Here is a 13,774-nt window from a genome sequence, read left to right on the forward strand (position 1 = left end):
CTAGTCAATGCTCCGGCACAATTCCAACGATTCATGGACAATGTGTTTTCAAATATGCTCTACTCCTCAGTGGTTGTTTACCTAGACGATATTCTTGTCTTTTCTGCCACTCTGGCTGAACATCGTGTCTTGGTAACAGAAGTCTTACGACGTTTAAGGAGAAACAGTCTCCTAGCTAAACCCGAAAAATGCATATTTGAGTCATCCACAGTACCGTATTTGGGCTTTATATTGTCTGCAGATAACATACAGATGGATCCGGCCAAGACGGATGCCATTACGAAGTGGCCTGTACCCTCTAATGTCAAAGGTATCCAACGATTCTTAGGGCTAGCGAACTTCTATAGAAAGTTTATCCCCAATTTCTCTGAGATTATTCTACCTATCACCAATCTTCTTAAAAAGGGGGTGAAATTCCATTGGGATTCCGGCACTGAACAAGCCTTCCAAACCTTGAAAAGATCTTTTGTAACAGCTCCGATCCTCAGACAACCAGATCAAACACGCCCGTTCATAGTGGAGACTGATGCTTCCCTAGGTGCTATCGGGGCAGCATTACTACAGAAGGAGGAAGACGGCTTAGAACATCCTGTCTCTTATTTTTCACGCACGTTGACCACTAGTGAACGCAATTATTCCGTGTTAGAAAAAGAACTCCTGGCCATCCGACAAGCGTGTGAGGAATGGAGACATCTGCTACAAGGCTCTATAGTCCCGTTTTTGGTCCGTACGGACCATAAAAACCTTAAAGTCCTTCAAAAGATGGAATGCCGCAACTCAAGACATGCTAGGTGGGCGTATTTCTTCTCACAATTTGACTTTGAGATCACCTATCTCCCAGGAAAGGACAACACTTTGGCAGACGCCCTTTCTCGGAGTATGGGTGAAGATTCGGGAGATCTACCAGAACAGGAACTTATGTTAGCAGGGAAGACATTCATCGTCAACATAAACACATTTTTGCAAAGGGTAAAGGCGGAACAACAGAACAATAGGAGTCCAAAATTGGATTTGAAAGGGAAGGGCAGCTTTCTCTTTAGACAGGAAGCTTTGTATATACCAACCCGAGAACTCCAAGTACAAGCAATGTCCTGGTGTCACGATATTACTTCTGCTGGACACAAGGGCCAAAGAGCCACACTAGAGTTAACATCTCGCCAATTTTGGTGGCCTTCCCTGGCTAAGGATGTGAAGGAGTATGTAAAGACCTGCCCTGTGTGTGCTCAAAACAAATACGATTACCACAAACCCCTAGGACTTCTGCAACAAGAAAAACAACCCGACGGACCTTGGCAACAGATATCCACGGATTTCATAGTGGAGCTGCCAAAATCCAGTGGACACACAGCCATAATGGTCACAATCGATTCCTTCAGCAAGCTGGCTCATTTTTCTCCTCTTAAAGGTCTCCCTACTGCCAGCACGACTGCGGAAGTCTTTCTGAAGGACATAGTCAGGCTTCATGGGATTCCTACCAATATAGTCTCAGATAGAGGCGCTCAATTCACGTCCAAATTCTGGACAGTTCTGTGCAGAACATTAGGAATCAGGAGATCTCTTTCCTCAGGGTTCCACCCGGAAAGCAATGGGCAGACTGAACGATTGAACGTCACTCTCGAACAGTACATACGGTGTTTTTGTAACCAAGAACAAGACGATTGGTACCATCTTCTGCCCATGGCCGAGTTCTCTTATAACAACACTAGGCATACCTCCCTAGGCATGAGTCCTTTCAAGTGCACCTATGGTTACGACCCAAAGCATATACCTCTCTCTGGTATCCCTCCTACAAACACGCCTTCAGTGGATCATCTGCTGGATACCATACAGAGAATGCATCGAATATCTGCATCCAATCTCGCAAAAGCCCGACAGGATTGTAAAAGATGGGCAGATCAAAAAAGAAGCCCAAATCCTCAGTGGGGAGTAGGTAGGCAGGTATGGTTATCCACCAAGTATTTACCCAGATGGGTTCATCCAGGAAAGTTTGCACCCAGGTATCTTGGGCCCTTCCGTATCTCAGCCAAGATCAATCCTGTGGCTTTTAGACTGGACCTTCCCCCGATTCTCAAAAGAGTACATCCTGTCTTTCATACCTCACTCCTTAAACCGTATATTGAGGACCCTCATTCACGAAAGACAAAAGGCTACCATCCAAAGTCACCAAAGACCACAGAGGAATATGAAGTTTCCGACATCATGGATTCCAGATACAAAAGAGGTGTACTACAATACCTGGTTTTATGGAAAGGATACCCAAGGTCAGAAAGCACATGGGAACCAGTTAAGAACATTTCTGCCCCTCGTCTGTTGCGGAGATTCCATCATCTCCGTCCCGGAAAGCCAGGGGGGGGAGGCCTGAAAAGGGGTCATACTGTCACGACTCGCCCGCCATGGAAACTATACCCAAGATGGCGACTGGAAAGAAGGTAGAAGACGGACTCCTTCCCGAGTACCGCTATGCGCGTTCTAGTCTTTTGGCTATATATTCCCGGAAGTTGCTTACGACCTTGCGTTGCAACTTCCAGTATTTGTGGAAAGTGTTTCCCAGCGCTTGTGTGTTATATTCCTTGATTCCTTCTAGCCGCTTTCCGAACGGCTTCCCCTTTCCGTTTCTGCCGTTCTCGGACGGCTGTTCCGCTGTTTGCTGTCTACTGCTTACCCTATCTTCTTGGAACTCCCTCTTTCCTTACTCGCAGTCCTTGCGAGGATCCTGATATTCTTCTGCAACCTAGCCCTCCGGACTACTGATATCCTACTACAGCCCTCATGGTCGTTTAATTGGTGCCTTTGTGGACTTTGCCTATTTCTTCAGTATCTCAGTGCATTCTGGGATCAGTAGTCCCAGCAAGATATCACAACCTACCGGGGTTTTTTCGGCAAGGCTTTTTCCCTGGTCTGGGGTGGGCTCCCTGGGGTTCCCGCTGCCAGGCAACTTGCATCTCAGGCAAAGTGGCCTCTAGTGGAGCCCATACCCATCGCACCAAACCCAAACCAGGAGTAAGGACGCCCAAGAAGCCCAGCGACTCTTGGAGACAGAGAAGAAAGGAGATACCAACGGATGAATCCTGGGACTCTGATTCAGACGGTACTTCAGTCATAAAGACTTCAGGTGAGGAGGGGGTTGGTGGAGATAACAAGGATCAGACTGAATCTGAGACCTGAGTCCTAAATTGTATAAATTACTTTTTTATAATGCGCTTAATACTCACGAGGTTTCTAAGCGCGACTCGGGATTCGAACCTGTGTTACTATTATCTTGTTTTTGAAGACGAGCCTTGCCACTGAGCCATACTACCCGAACAACCGAACAAGCTGCATTTTAGAAGACTTAAATATCCCACTGATATCTTTTGGCTGATTCATGGAATTTTTGCGCTGAAAAACAGGGATTTGTGCACCATTCTGGCCGCAAATCCCCATTTGTTAAACAGGGATTTGCGGGTAGAATGGCACACAAATCTCTGTTTTTAAGCGCCAATAATTCCATGAATCAGCCCCCTTGTCTCATAAGGCAATTCAGCTTAATGGCATGTTTGACATTAAATAACATACACCGAACTAGTCATATTCAGGGACTTGTAACCATTTTTCCTTCCCCATTGTAACACAATAATATTTAGTCCTAAACTCATTTTTTTTAAAAAAATCTTAATTGCTGATTTGCTGTAATTTATTTTAAGTCCTTTATCCACCACTTAATCAGTATATTTCTTTAACAAGAGTTCAAGTGGTTTGGGTACAAGCTTTCGATACAGAGTCATTCACTTATGGTAACATTGCTAACTGCCTGGTCTGTAATTGGGGGAAGTCAACCTTTACTTGACACTTATAGAAGGAGTTTATAAGCAAATTGAACAACATTGTTGCACCCTTGTCACAAATGGCCTAGTTACCTTACCATTGGTAAAATATCGAACTACACCCGAATTATTTGTCTGTAGTGGGACTACATATTTAAAAGATCAATGGATGAACCCATAATCAAATAAGTTAGTCCAGTGGCATGCTGTATCAACCGAATCAACGGCCGTGCTCAGGTCCGTATAGGCGACATGTAACGTCTTTCTTTAAGTTAAAGTGATTTGGCATTCAAAGGATACAAATGTATTACTTGATGTTGCATTCGCCTTCACGAAACCCAACTTGGACAGGATCTAAAATGTTATTAGTTACCAACCAATCAGCAATTTTAGATAACAAAACCTTCTAAAAAAATGTAAATGCACACTCCAGTAGGTAGACATGGCCTTAAGTAACAGGGGTTCCCTTCCTAAAAATAGGAACATGTAATGCATTTCGCCACAATAAATGAAAAACATTATACTAACAATTGCATTAAAAATATGATTTTATCAGGTCCAGGACTTTTATTTGCAGCCAAAGCAGCAAGAGCTGCAGTTAATTCGCCCAGGGGAAATTTTAGAACCCCTGAAGTATTAGAACTAAGGAGATGATTGTGGGTGGTCTTCTTTACAATATCATCAGTATATTGGGAGTATTAGTTCAACTTTGGTGATCAGACATAGTACTATACAAAGCTGAAAAGTTGCTCTCTACGGTCTTATGGCTATGTTTTTTCAGGCCAATTGAGATAATTTCCCAGAATCGAATTGAGCTATAGCACAACACGGCACTTTCTAATTCTTCCCATGCTTTTTCAGTTGTAGCCTGCTTTCTCTAGGATGAACGTTCTTTGTATTGTTTCTTTTTATTAGAGATAACAGTGCTGGAAAGTATTTCAGATTGAAGGGCGGAAAGCAATTCCCTTGTTGAAGCTTTACCTGGTTTGTACAGCCAATATATATTAAATGCTAATGCAGTGGGCCTACATTTATAAGACAAGTCCTCTCCATTATTATCCACCAAAGCAGAAAAGGTATTAATGAAAAGGATCAGACTCCTGGGCCAAGCACACTTCCAGCTAAGTCCTATTAGTGGTTAAAAGTACTATAAACAAATTATTCTCAATAATCCACTCCCATTTCATCATCCAGGGATTAGAGGTAATTGTCCCTTCCTGGACTAGCTCTGCACATGGATTATCATTAGCTTCAAATGGAGACACACCTGGAAAAAGAGACAATGAAGCATGCTCAACGTTAGATCGCTTAGTAATTTTCATACGTAAATCTGAGCTACCGGGACATTATCGCCCAAATATTCTTGTGCACCCACAGAAAGTAAAATCAACTGGAGTGTCAGATTTGGTCCATCTGTTCACCAGGCGTAGAGCCCACTGAAATGAAAATGTTAAAAGGATAAAACCTTCGTTATCAGATCATACATCTCTAGACAGCCTCATCATAACACGAATTCTGATTGGCTCTCGCCAGGTCGTTACCCGGCCGAGAATCCCTCGATTCTCGGCTGGGATTCCAGCCTCCTTGTCCATGGCAGGGGGGGATGGAAGCCCCTCAGCCAATGAGGAAGCTTGAAGCGGGGCCATCCCCGCTCCGAGCCTCCCCACGGGTGAGAGGCTGCCTTCGCCCCCCACCGGGGACTCAGGTAAGGATTTTTTTTTGTTTTCCCTCCCCTTTCCTCCCTCATCCCACCCCACTTACCTTCTTGCTCATTTGTCCCTAGTGTGGGACGATGGCAACCCAGCCTCCAGTCATGTGGAGACTCGGAGCGGGGCCATCTCGCTCCACGCCTCCACACGGCTGGAGGCTTCCATTGTCCCCCGCCGGGGAGGCAGGTACGTTTTTTTTTTGTTGATTTTTTTTCCCCTTCCGCCCTCCCAACCCCACTTACCTTCTTCTCCTTTTTTTTCAGGAACAGACGCCCTGGAAACCCTTCTGTTCCCAGCGTATCTGCTCTCAATGGCCACCATGGAAAGGGAAAACCGACTCCGATTTCCATTTCCCGTCGGCCATTTTCTTGGTCTTTTTTTTTTTTTTTTGTTTCTGTCCCAAATCTTGCGGGCCGGGGTACTAAAAGCAATATGACCCTCGCGGCGGGGGCATTACCGATTCAGGTAATGCCCCCGCCGCTTGGGTCATATTGCTTAAATAATTCAGACAAGGTGACAGAACCAATTTTTCATAGAAATCACAATATAAAACAAAGATTTGGGTCAAATCACATAAAGACGTATAACCCTTAGTAATGTCATTTGCTTCTTCAAATGATTAAAATAGATGGTTTTATTATTTTTTTAAATAGGGGCCCTGGAAATAACAGATAATCCGAAACTCAAAATTCTTGACTAAAGTATCCAGTGAGCAAAAAAACCTCCATTGATGTCATTAAACATAAAGCATCTGTTTTTTACTCTTCTTTTCTATTTAGCAGTCCAACATGAGGAAGTGTATTCACCCAAATATACTTGGTCAACTAACCAAATGTATTGTAGTTTGATCGGGGTTGGAATCCCTTGACGTAAATGTTCGAAGGAGAAAAGACTGAAGATTATTTTTCTGAAAATAACCTTCAATCTTTTCAGATTACGACCGGCCCGTTGTTAGCACCCTGGTCCCCTCGCGGGACCCGATCTGGACGGCTGGTAAAACCAGACGTCTAGAGCGCGTCCGGCGAGGGGACCTCGTAATTGTGCGGAGTGGGTTTCCATTGCCGGTGCTGTTAAACCCATTCCTCACATCTTGTAATGAGGCCCATATAGTTTTAAACCCATTGTCCCAATGTTCCATGATGCTGTAGACTACAAATACACATTACAGTCTTCAAACGCTGGGTTATCGTCAGTGGGGACAATTTCTTTCCATATGGGATGTTGACTGTTTCAGCTAGACAATCTACTTCTTCCAAGATGAAAGTACCTCCAGGTGGTTCAAGGTGGGTATTTTTGAAACGGTCCTGATTAATCGGTGAACATATGTACTTCCCAACAAACAAGATAATATGCATTGTTCGTCACAATCTTCTCTAGGTTTAGATCTAAAGAAGCCAGTGAAACCAGGCCATTACTTCTCCCCTGACTACCACCAGTAAAGTTTGACGCAACAAGACATTGTATAATACTTGGCTTCAAAAAGGAAACAAAACACAATCACCTTCAAACTACTTTTTAGAATGATCGGTTCAACTAACACGAATAACCATCCTTACGAACTGAGGATTGATCGGTGAACCAATAAGATCATGTGTTGACACCACCCCCTTTCTAAACATTTGTCAAGACACCAGATAGACAGAGTCATTTTGATGTGTGTGTAGGACTACCTTTCCTATTTGCAGTTAAATCCACATTCTGCTTATTCTGCACTAGAGGAACCAGGATGCAAGCTTTAAGTTGCATCCTAGTTAAGACAGATTGCTCATATTCTCTCCTCGCATTGTGAACCACGGTCTTATCTTTGATATACACTTTGCATGTCTTATCACTCACTTTGCCTGAAGAGGTATTTGCATGAGCCTGCCCTGGACTGAAAATGCATGAATAAGATGTTGATTTTCATGTGTAGTCACATAAATCTAGCGACCATTTTGGTTAGCATTTCCTTCTGCCAGGGTTAGGATTGCTTGGTCAATACTAATTAACTTGTCTGCTAAAGACATAAGCAATGATGTAATGAGATCCTATGTATTCTCAAGTGGTTATCCCTCCCTCGCCATTCCGAAAGGACAGTGCTATTAGCATGTTTATCAGTGAGTTGTTCTTCCCAGGACGCATTTTCTTTACAGTCAGGTAGAAACCCTTGTAGGGCTAAATGTGGCTTTGTAGTGCCCTTTTTATAATATTTTGCTATAAGGTGGTGCTATGAGCCTAAACTAATAGTACAGCTATAGAGAGTTGGCACACGAGGAGGGACACAATGCTTGGAGGTGTTTGTTTTTTGATTATTTACCCACCCATTGACTGCCCATGGCCATTTCAATCCCTTTGGCCATCCCCGTCCAGATCCTGCAGCTCCCTGCCCAAAACACACCCTCCTGGTATCTATTTGAGCTAACTTTCTCAAGCCTTAAAATCAAACTTTGCACTGAATGTGCCTGCCAGGGTTTTAGCAAAGCAGTCTTCTGAGAGCTAATGGCTTCATTGGTGCAGTAAACACACTACTGGCTTAATAAAACATGTCTTAACCAGGTCTGCCTTTAGCCACTGATTTATAAGTAGTATGCAACCTCTTCACTGATATCCTGTCAAAAACGAGCATTGGCAAAGCCAACAGTTCTCATCTTGTGCATAGGTATTAGATAGGCATTTCCGAGACACTGCTATCATACTAGCATAAGACCTACCCAGTTCACTCATGCTCATCTCCTAAACATACCGAGATTCAAACTACTTAAATCTGGAGGTTCCAGCTTCCCAGTCCAAGCTGCAAACACGTGGAATTTCCTGCCGTTGACCTTAAGAGCAGAATCATCTTAATGGACGTTAAGAAAAAAACTAAAAACTTTGCTATTTCAACAAGAGTGTTAAGCTACAAATACTACCTCTCATATTCAAACGGCATTGCCTGCCTCTGTACTGACCTTCTTCTCAATGTATCTTGTGCAATGTTTGCCAAACCCATGTAAATATGTTGTATTATTTGTCACTCCTGTTTGCTTCACCTTATCTTTAAGTGTACAGCACATTTATGTAACTATGTCCGTGAATTTTTACTATGTACTATTGTGACTGTTGTACATCAAGAATGCGCCCAGATAACCTTAAATTAGGTGCACGATACAAATACCCAAATAAATAAATAAATAAATAAATACGCCTAGGTATATGAACCATTTTAAAGCTGCTACCATTAATGGCCAGTTGGTACCATTACATTGCAATGCCTGGCAAATACCTTTCTCATATCTACACAAAAGCCACAACTGTTGGCATTGCCAATGCTAATTGTTAAACATGTAGACATAAGGGCAATGTTGAAACTTCATTTTAGCCTGGGCTATCTCAGAACCACCATTTTTATTTCTCCCTTTAGCTTTCAAGACTTTGTGTATAGTGTTCCCTTTTCGATCAGTCAGTGAAGTAATCTCATTCATTATGCCCTTTGCCTTATGCCCCGTAGATAGGGTGCTAGCTATCTCCTTCATAGGAACATTTTCTACATGTTCAGTCCCAGTTACACCCTGTCCAAGAGGAGCAGCAACAAGAGTTGTTACCTCAAGGCCTTCAGAGACTGAAACTACTTTGGTATCATACGAAAACACGCATGGGGGGTAGAACAATGGAGGGGGACGGGAGAATCAGTGGCAGAGTCTGGAGGGTGTCGGGGAGGGGGGCACTTGCCCCGCCCACCCCTGGCTCCAACCTGGAGCCTGGTTCGCCCCGCCCCCACCCTCCAAGGCTCCCGCTGGGCCCGGGCTTGCAGGGCTCCAGTACACCACTCACGCCGTGATGAACTTGATGAATCACCACAGCGTTCCGGTAAAAAAAAAAGGCACAAAAAACAATTCTTTGCGCAATGTGCACGCATGCGTACTGTGCAGACAGGAGAGATCCCACAGGGTGATCCTTGTGCAGGCGCCCGGTGTGGGCCGGCAACCCTTGATTTCCCTATAATATATGTTCCAGTCAAGGGGTTACATGCCCGTTCAACAAGTCTCGATAGGGGCTGCTGAAGACAAGGCCGGATGCAATGTGTCTAGTGTCCTCTGTCTAGGATGTTGCTTCTATGATCAAATGCCAATGTGTGAATGTCGTCAGCCATTAATAACAGAGGCAGTATTCCCTTTGTTTTAATATTTGTTTCTACAAAGGGGGATACCCCCGCGGCACTCCTCATACCCTTCCGTCCAGCCACGGTGGAAACCCCTCATCCCTTCTCCCCTCTATAGGTTGGGGAAAGGGAATGCCAGCAACTGCATTTTCATTGGCGGCATTGACACTTCAGCAGTTTTACCCAAAATGCAAATTTCATGTCACTTGGAGAAAAAAAAATATATGCGGCTTTGTTTTGTTATTTGCCAAGTAAATGTATTCTGGGAGTTGTGGTTATGTTTAACTGAAATTGTACATAAGCCTCAGATACCAGCGATTTGTAGCGGGGTAGCCCATGGCTGGAAAAGCAGTGCATGGAGTTCTATGTTCACTCTACATAAGACCAGATTGCAGAAAAAGGCATTTGGTACCGATTCAGACTAAGAGGGGAAGATGACATTGATGGGGTAACATGGTTTATTCATAAGTGGTTCTTGGTGCATCATTATCATGGGATGAAGACGGATGTCTAGGAAACCAATATGTAGATCCAACACACCATTCATGCAGTTTCCTCTGCTTCTATATATGTTTTAGGGTTCTTCACCTCCCTTGCTGTCCGGCTGCCTGGGCTGATGATCCTATCCATTTAGCAAAACGGACCAGGAACTAGCATTTGGTTCAGCGTTCCACCTTCAGGTGCTGAAAATCGCAGTATTTTGCAAACACACCCAGGGCCCTCAGGCCCAGACTATCTGGAGCCGACACAAGGGCAGGCAGCCAGGCGCGCAGGGCACATTTGCTACAGTAACAAATGATCCATCTGTGCGTGCAGCCCAGAATCAAGCCGTTGTCTGCCTTCCCCCAATGAGGATCACTCAGCCACCCAGAACTGACCCACCCACTGTGCTGCCCTCTGTGCGTGCCGTGGTGGTCCACGGTCCCTGGCCTGCCCTACACCTGGCTGCACTGCAGACTGCTTGCCTTGCCTAAGATGATTTCGGAGACTCACTGACAAGAAACAAAGTGAGCGCTGAGTCTGCAGCACAGAGAAAACCACTACATTTGTTCATTTGCCTTTTCTGCCAATTATTCTTTTGCGCATGCACCCCGCTGCGCTTTGCTACTTTCCACACAATCAATTGGCATGACACAGTATTTCAAATGGCAAACTTGGCCGCAGTTTTATGTCCATGACAACAGAATTATTGTACACATTTGTGAACTTCAGTCTGCAAGTGTGGCGCTTGCTTGCCGGATTTCCCTTGCTTCCCCCTATACTTTTGTATAGTAGGCCCCCAACTCCCCTGACCCATTGTGCCTGAGCCTATCCTGCCCGTGCAGGTGTCCGTGGGTGGGGAGAGCGCCGTTTGTTTTGGGGGAAGCTGAGCCTTATTCGTTACCACCAGACGCCCCCGCCGTTTAGGCCCCCAAGAGGCGCTGGTCTGGAAGAGCGAAGACCCATTCCGTTTCCTTCTGGCTCGTCCGGAGTCTATCATTTGTGCTTGGTTGCCCAAACACCGCCACGCCACTAAGTGGGTTCTCGCCCGCTGTGGCTCCCCTCCTTCCTGTCTCCTTCTCATAACTCCAGCAATTTGGTACAAATATTCCAGAAAAAGAGCTCCATTCCTTTTGTGGACAGGTGCACCCCATCTTTTAGGAAGTACTCGGGCGTCTTCCCGTCAATCAAGCCATGCCTGACTTGATGGAAACCTCTGCCCGTACAGAATTTTGCAATGGCCCCATTCAGCTTCCTCCTCGATTTCTCTACTGCTGAATGGCTCTCTGCCCCTCTCCATTGTGCCCGGGGAATCACTTCAGACCATATAATTTCAGTTTCGCCCAACTGTGCAGAGATTTCCTGCAATGAGCCCGTAATGTCCTTCAACAGGACACCACTCCCCAGGCTGGTCAGGTCGTTCCCTCCCAAGTGTATCACCAACACCTCTGGCTTCTGCTGCCTACTCAGCAACTTCCGCAATTGCCCCTTCAGCTGAGCCCATTTCATCCCTGGCACCCTGTGCCACTCAATCCTGAACTTGCCAGCCGTCAGCGCCTCCTGCTGCTGAGTCCAGCTCGCCGTGGCCCTTGAGATGAATGAGTGCCCCACTACCCACACAGTGCGTTTCCTCCTTCCTTGTGCCGCTGGGGAATGACAAATGGAGGGAACGGCATGGTTAACTTACATTTTTTCTGGCCTGATATATCGTTTGTAACATCCCGAAGACCATCTCCCCAACTTCTTGATGTCCTCCGCCCCTAATCCCCCGACTGCCGCGGAGGTGGCGGCCCCTATTCAGAATGAATGTGTCCCAAACCGGCCTCACGTCAACCCCATCCTTGCCAAACCCTGCGCCATCACTTTTTTAAACTGAAAGCAACTTAATGCGGACCCGTCTCTGTGCAAGAGCCACGGCGCCTCTGCCTCAGATGGCAGCCGCTGCTGGAGAAAGTTGGCCACTGCTGCCCCTGGGCATACCCTGCTTGTCTGAATGGCCTGCAGTGTTAATGCCGCCCCCTTTCCCTTTTGATCCGTTTTTGACCTTCTCACATAGATGACAACCTGGGTGCTGTTCACCTGGACGTCCCTTAAGCCTAAGAACCCGCTCCCCTTGCCGTCCTTGTTCTCCGGCACCAGCTCGCTGACCCTGAGTGCCCCAAAGAATGCCACCGTAAAGGCGGCCGTGAACAGTACCCTTTCAGCCTCATCGTTACATAATGCGCCCAGTCATTTCATTAACCCGTGCAATTTTAAAATATCATCTGGTTTTGTTATAGTTCGCTTTGCCCAGCCTCTCATGGCTAGCATGATGTAGTGTTCCTTGGTGGGGTCCTTCTCCCCTTTTATCTCCTACTCATGCTCAGGTCTTCCCCGTCTTCCAGCACCAGCCCACAAATGCCCGTACCGGGTTCTCACCCCGGTCGCCTGTTAGCACCTCTTCTTGGAATTGCGTAAAACGGTCCCAACATGCCCTGTACCTCTTAGCTGTACTAGGCGCCAGTGCTGTCTCTACCAAAGAGCTCAGATCACCCCTATCATCCCCCACCATTGTTCCTTGAACGGGGCCATTTCTTTCTTTGCTTCAGGGCAGCTTTCCCGGAACCGGTCCCACTGTAAACGAGATAGAGAATCAGCGGCTGTATTTTTTACCCCTAGAATGTACCGTGCCCTGACTTCAATGTTCAGAAGTTCCCTGAGTAGCCGTAAAACCCTCAGATTGCTGGATGACCCTGTGTTAATAATCTGGACCACCGCCAAATTATCTGACCATAAGGCCACTTTTGTATTCTGCAGGTGCTTCCCCCATAATTTAAACGCGACTACTATGGGGAATAGTTCCAATAGTGTAATGTCCTTAGTGACCCCTTCCTTGTGCCATTCCAGTGGCCATGCCATGCCACACCACCTGTACCCCAGGATCGCACCAAAACCCAGGGACCCTGAGGAATCGGTAAACAGTTTGAGCCTCTGACTGCTAGCCCAATCCGCCCTCCAGATCGCCACCCTGTTGGATTCCGTTAGGAAGATATCCCACATCCTGAGATCCTGAGATCCTCCTTTACCTCTGTTCCCAACCGGACGTGCTGAGAGGCGTGTTGCAAGCCCACTGTCTTTAGTTCCACACTTCCACACTTCTGGCAAACGCCCTGCCCGCTGGTATTACTCTCCCTGCAAAATTGAGGTTACCTGCCAATGACTGTAGCTCCCGCAAGGTCTCCTTGCTTTTCCCCAATAGGTCTCGTATCAAGACCTGTAACTTCTGTACCTTGTCCTGCGGGACCTATACTCCCCTTTCACCAAATCAATCTCAATCCCCAGAAATGTCAATGTCGTAGTTGGACCCATGGTCTTCCCCGGCGCCAAAGGCATCCCCAACTGTTCCATTAGCCCCTGAAATTCCTCCATCAGGGCCCTGCACTCCTCTGTCCCCTTTCTCCCAATGAAGAGGAAATCATCCAGATAATGCAAGATTCCCCCTCCTTCTTCTTCAGCCTCACTGTAAATTCCAAGAAGGAGCTGAATGCTTCGCAATATGCGCATGAGATAGCGCAACCCATTGGCAAGCATCTGTCATAGTAGTAGTTGTTACCCACTTTGAAACCCAGCAAGTGGTAACTGTCTTTGTGGATTGGTAACAGTCGGAAAGCTGACTCTATGTCTGC

At 46.1% G+C, this 13,774-nt stretch overlaps 1 protein-coding gene across 3 annotated transcripts in view; it reads left to right on the forward strand.

The window, feature by feature from the left end:
* The window catches only part of PLEKHA2 (pleckstrin homology domain containing A2), a 1,084,343-nt gene that overhangs the window by 868,414 nt on the left and 202,155 nt on the right, over positions 1–13,774 (forward strand). The gene's annotated exons all lie outside the window — the stretch shown is intronic.

The sequence above is a fragment of the Ambystoma mexicanum genome, chromosome 10 (genome assembly GCF_040938575.1).
Source record: "Ambystoma mexicanum isolate Mex_15411 chromosome 10, UKY_AmexF1_1, whole genome shotgun sequence".
In the NCBI taxonomy this organism is placed as follows: domain Eukaryota; kingdom Metazoa; phylum Chordata; class Amphibia; order Caudata; family Ambystomatidae; genus Ambystoma; species Ambystoma mexicanum.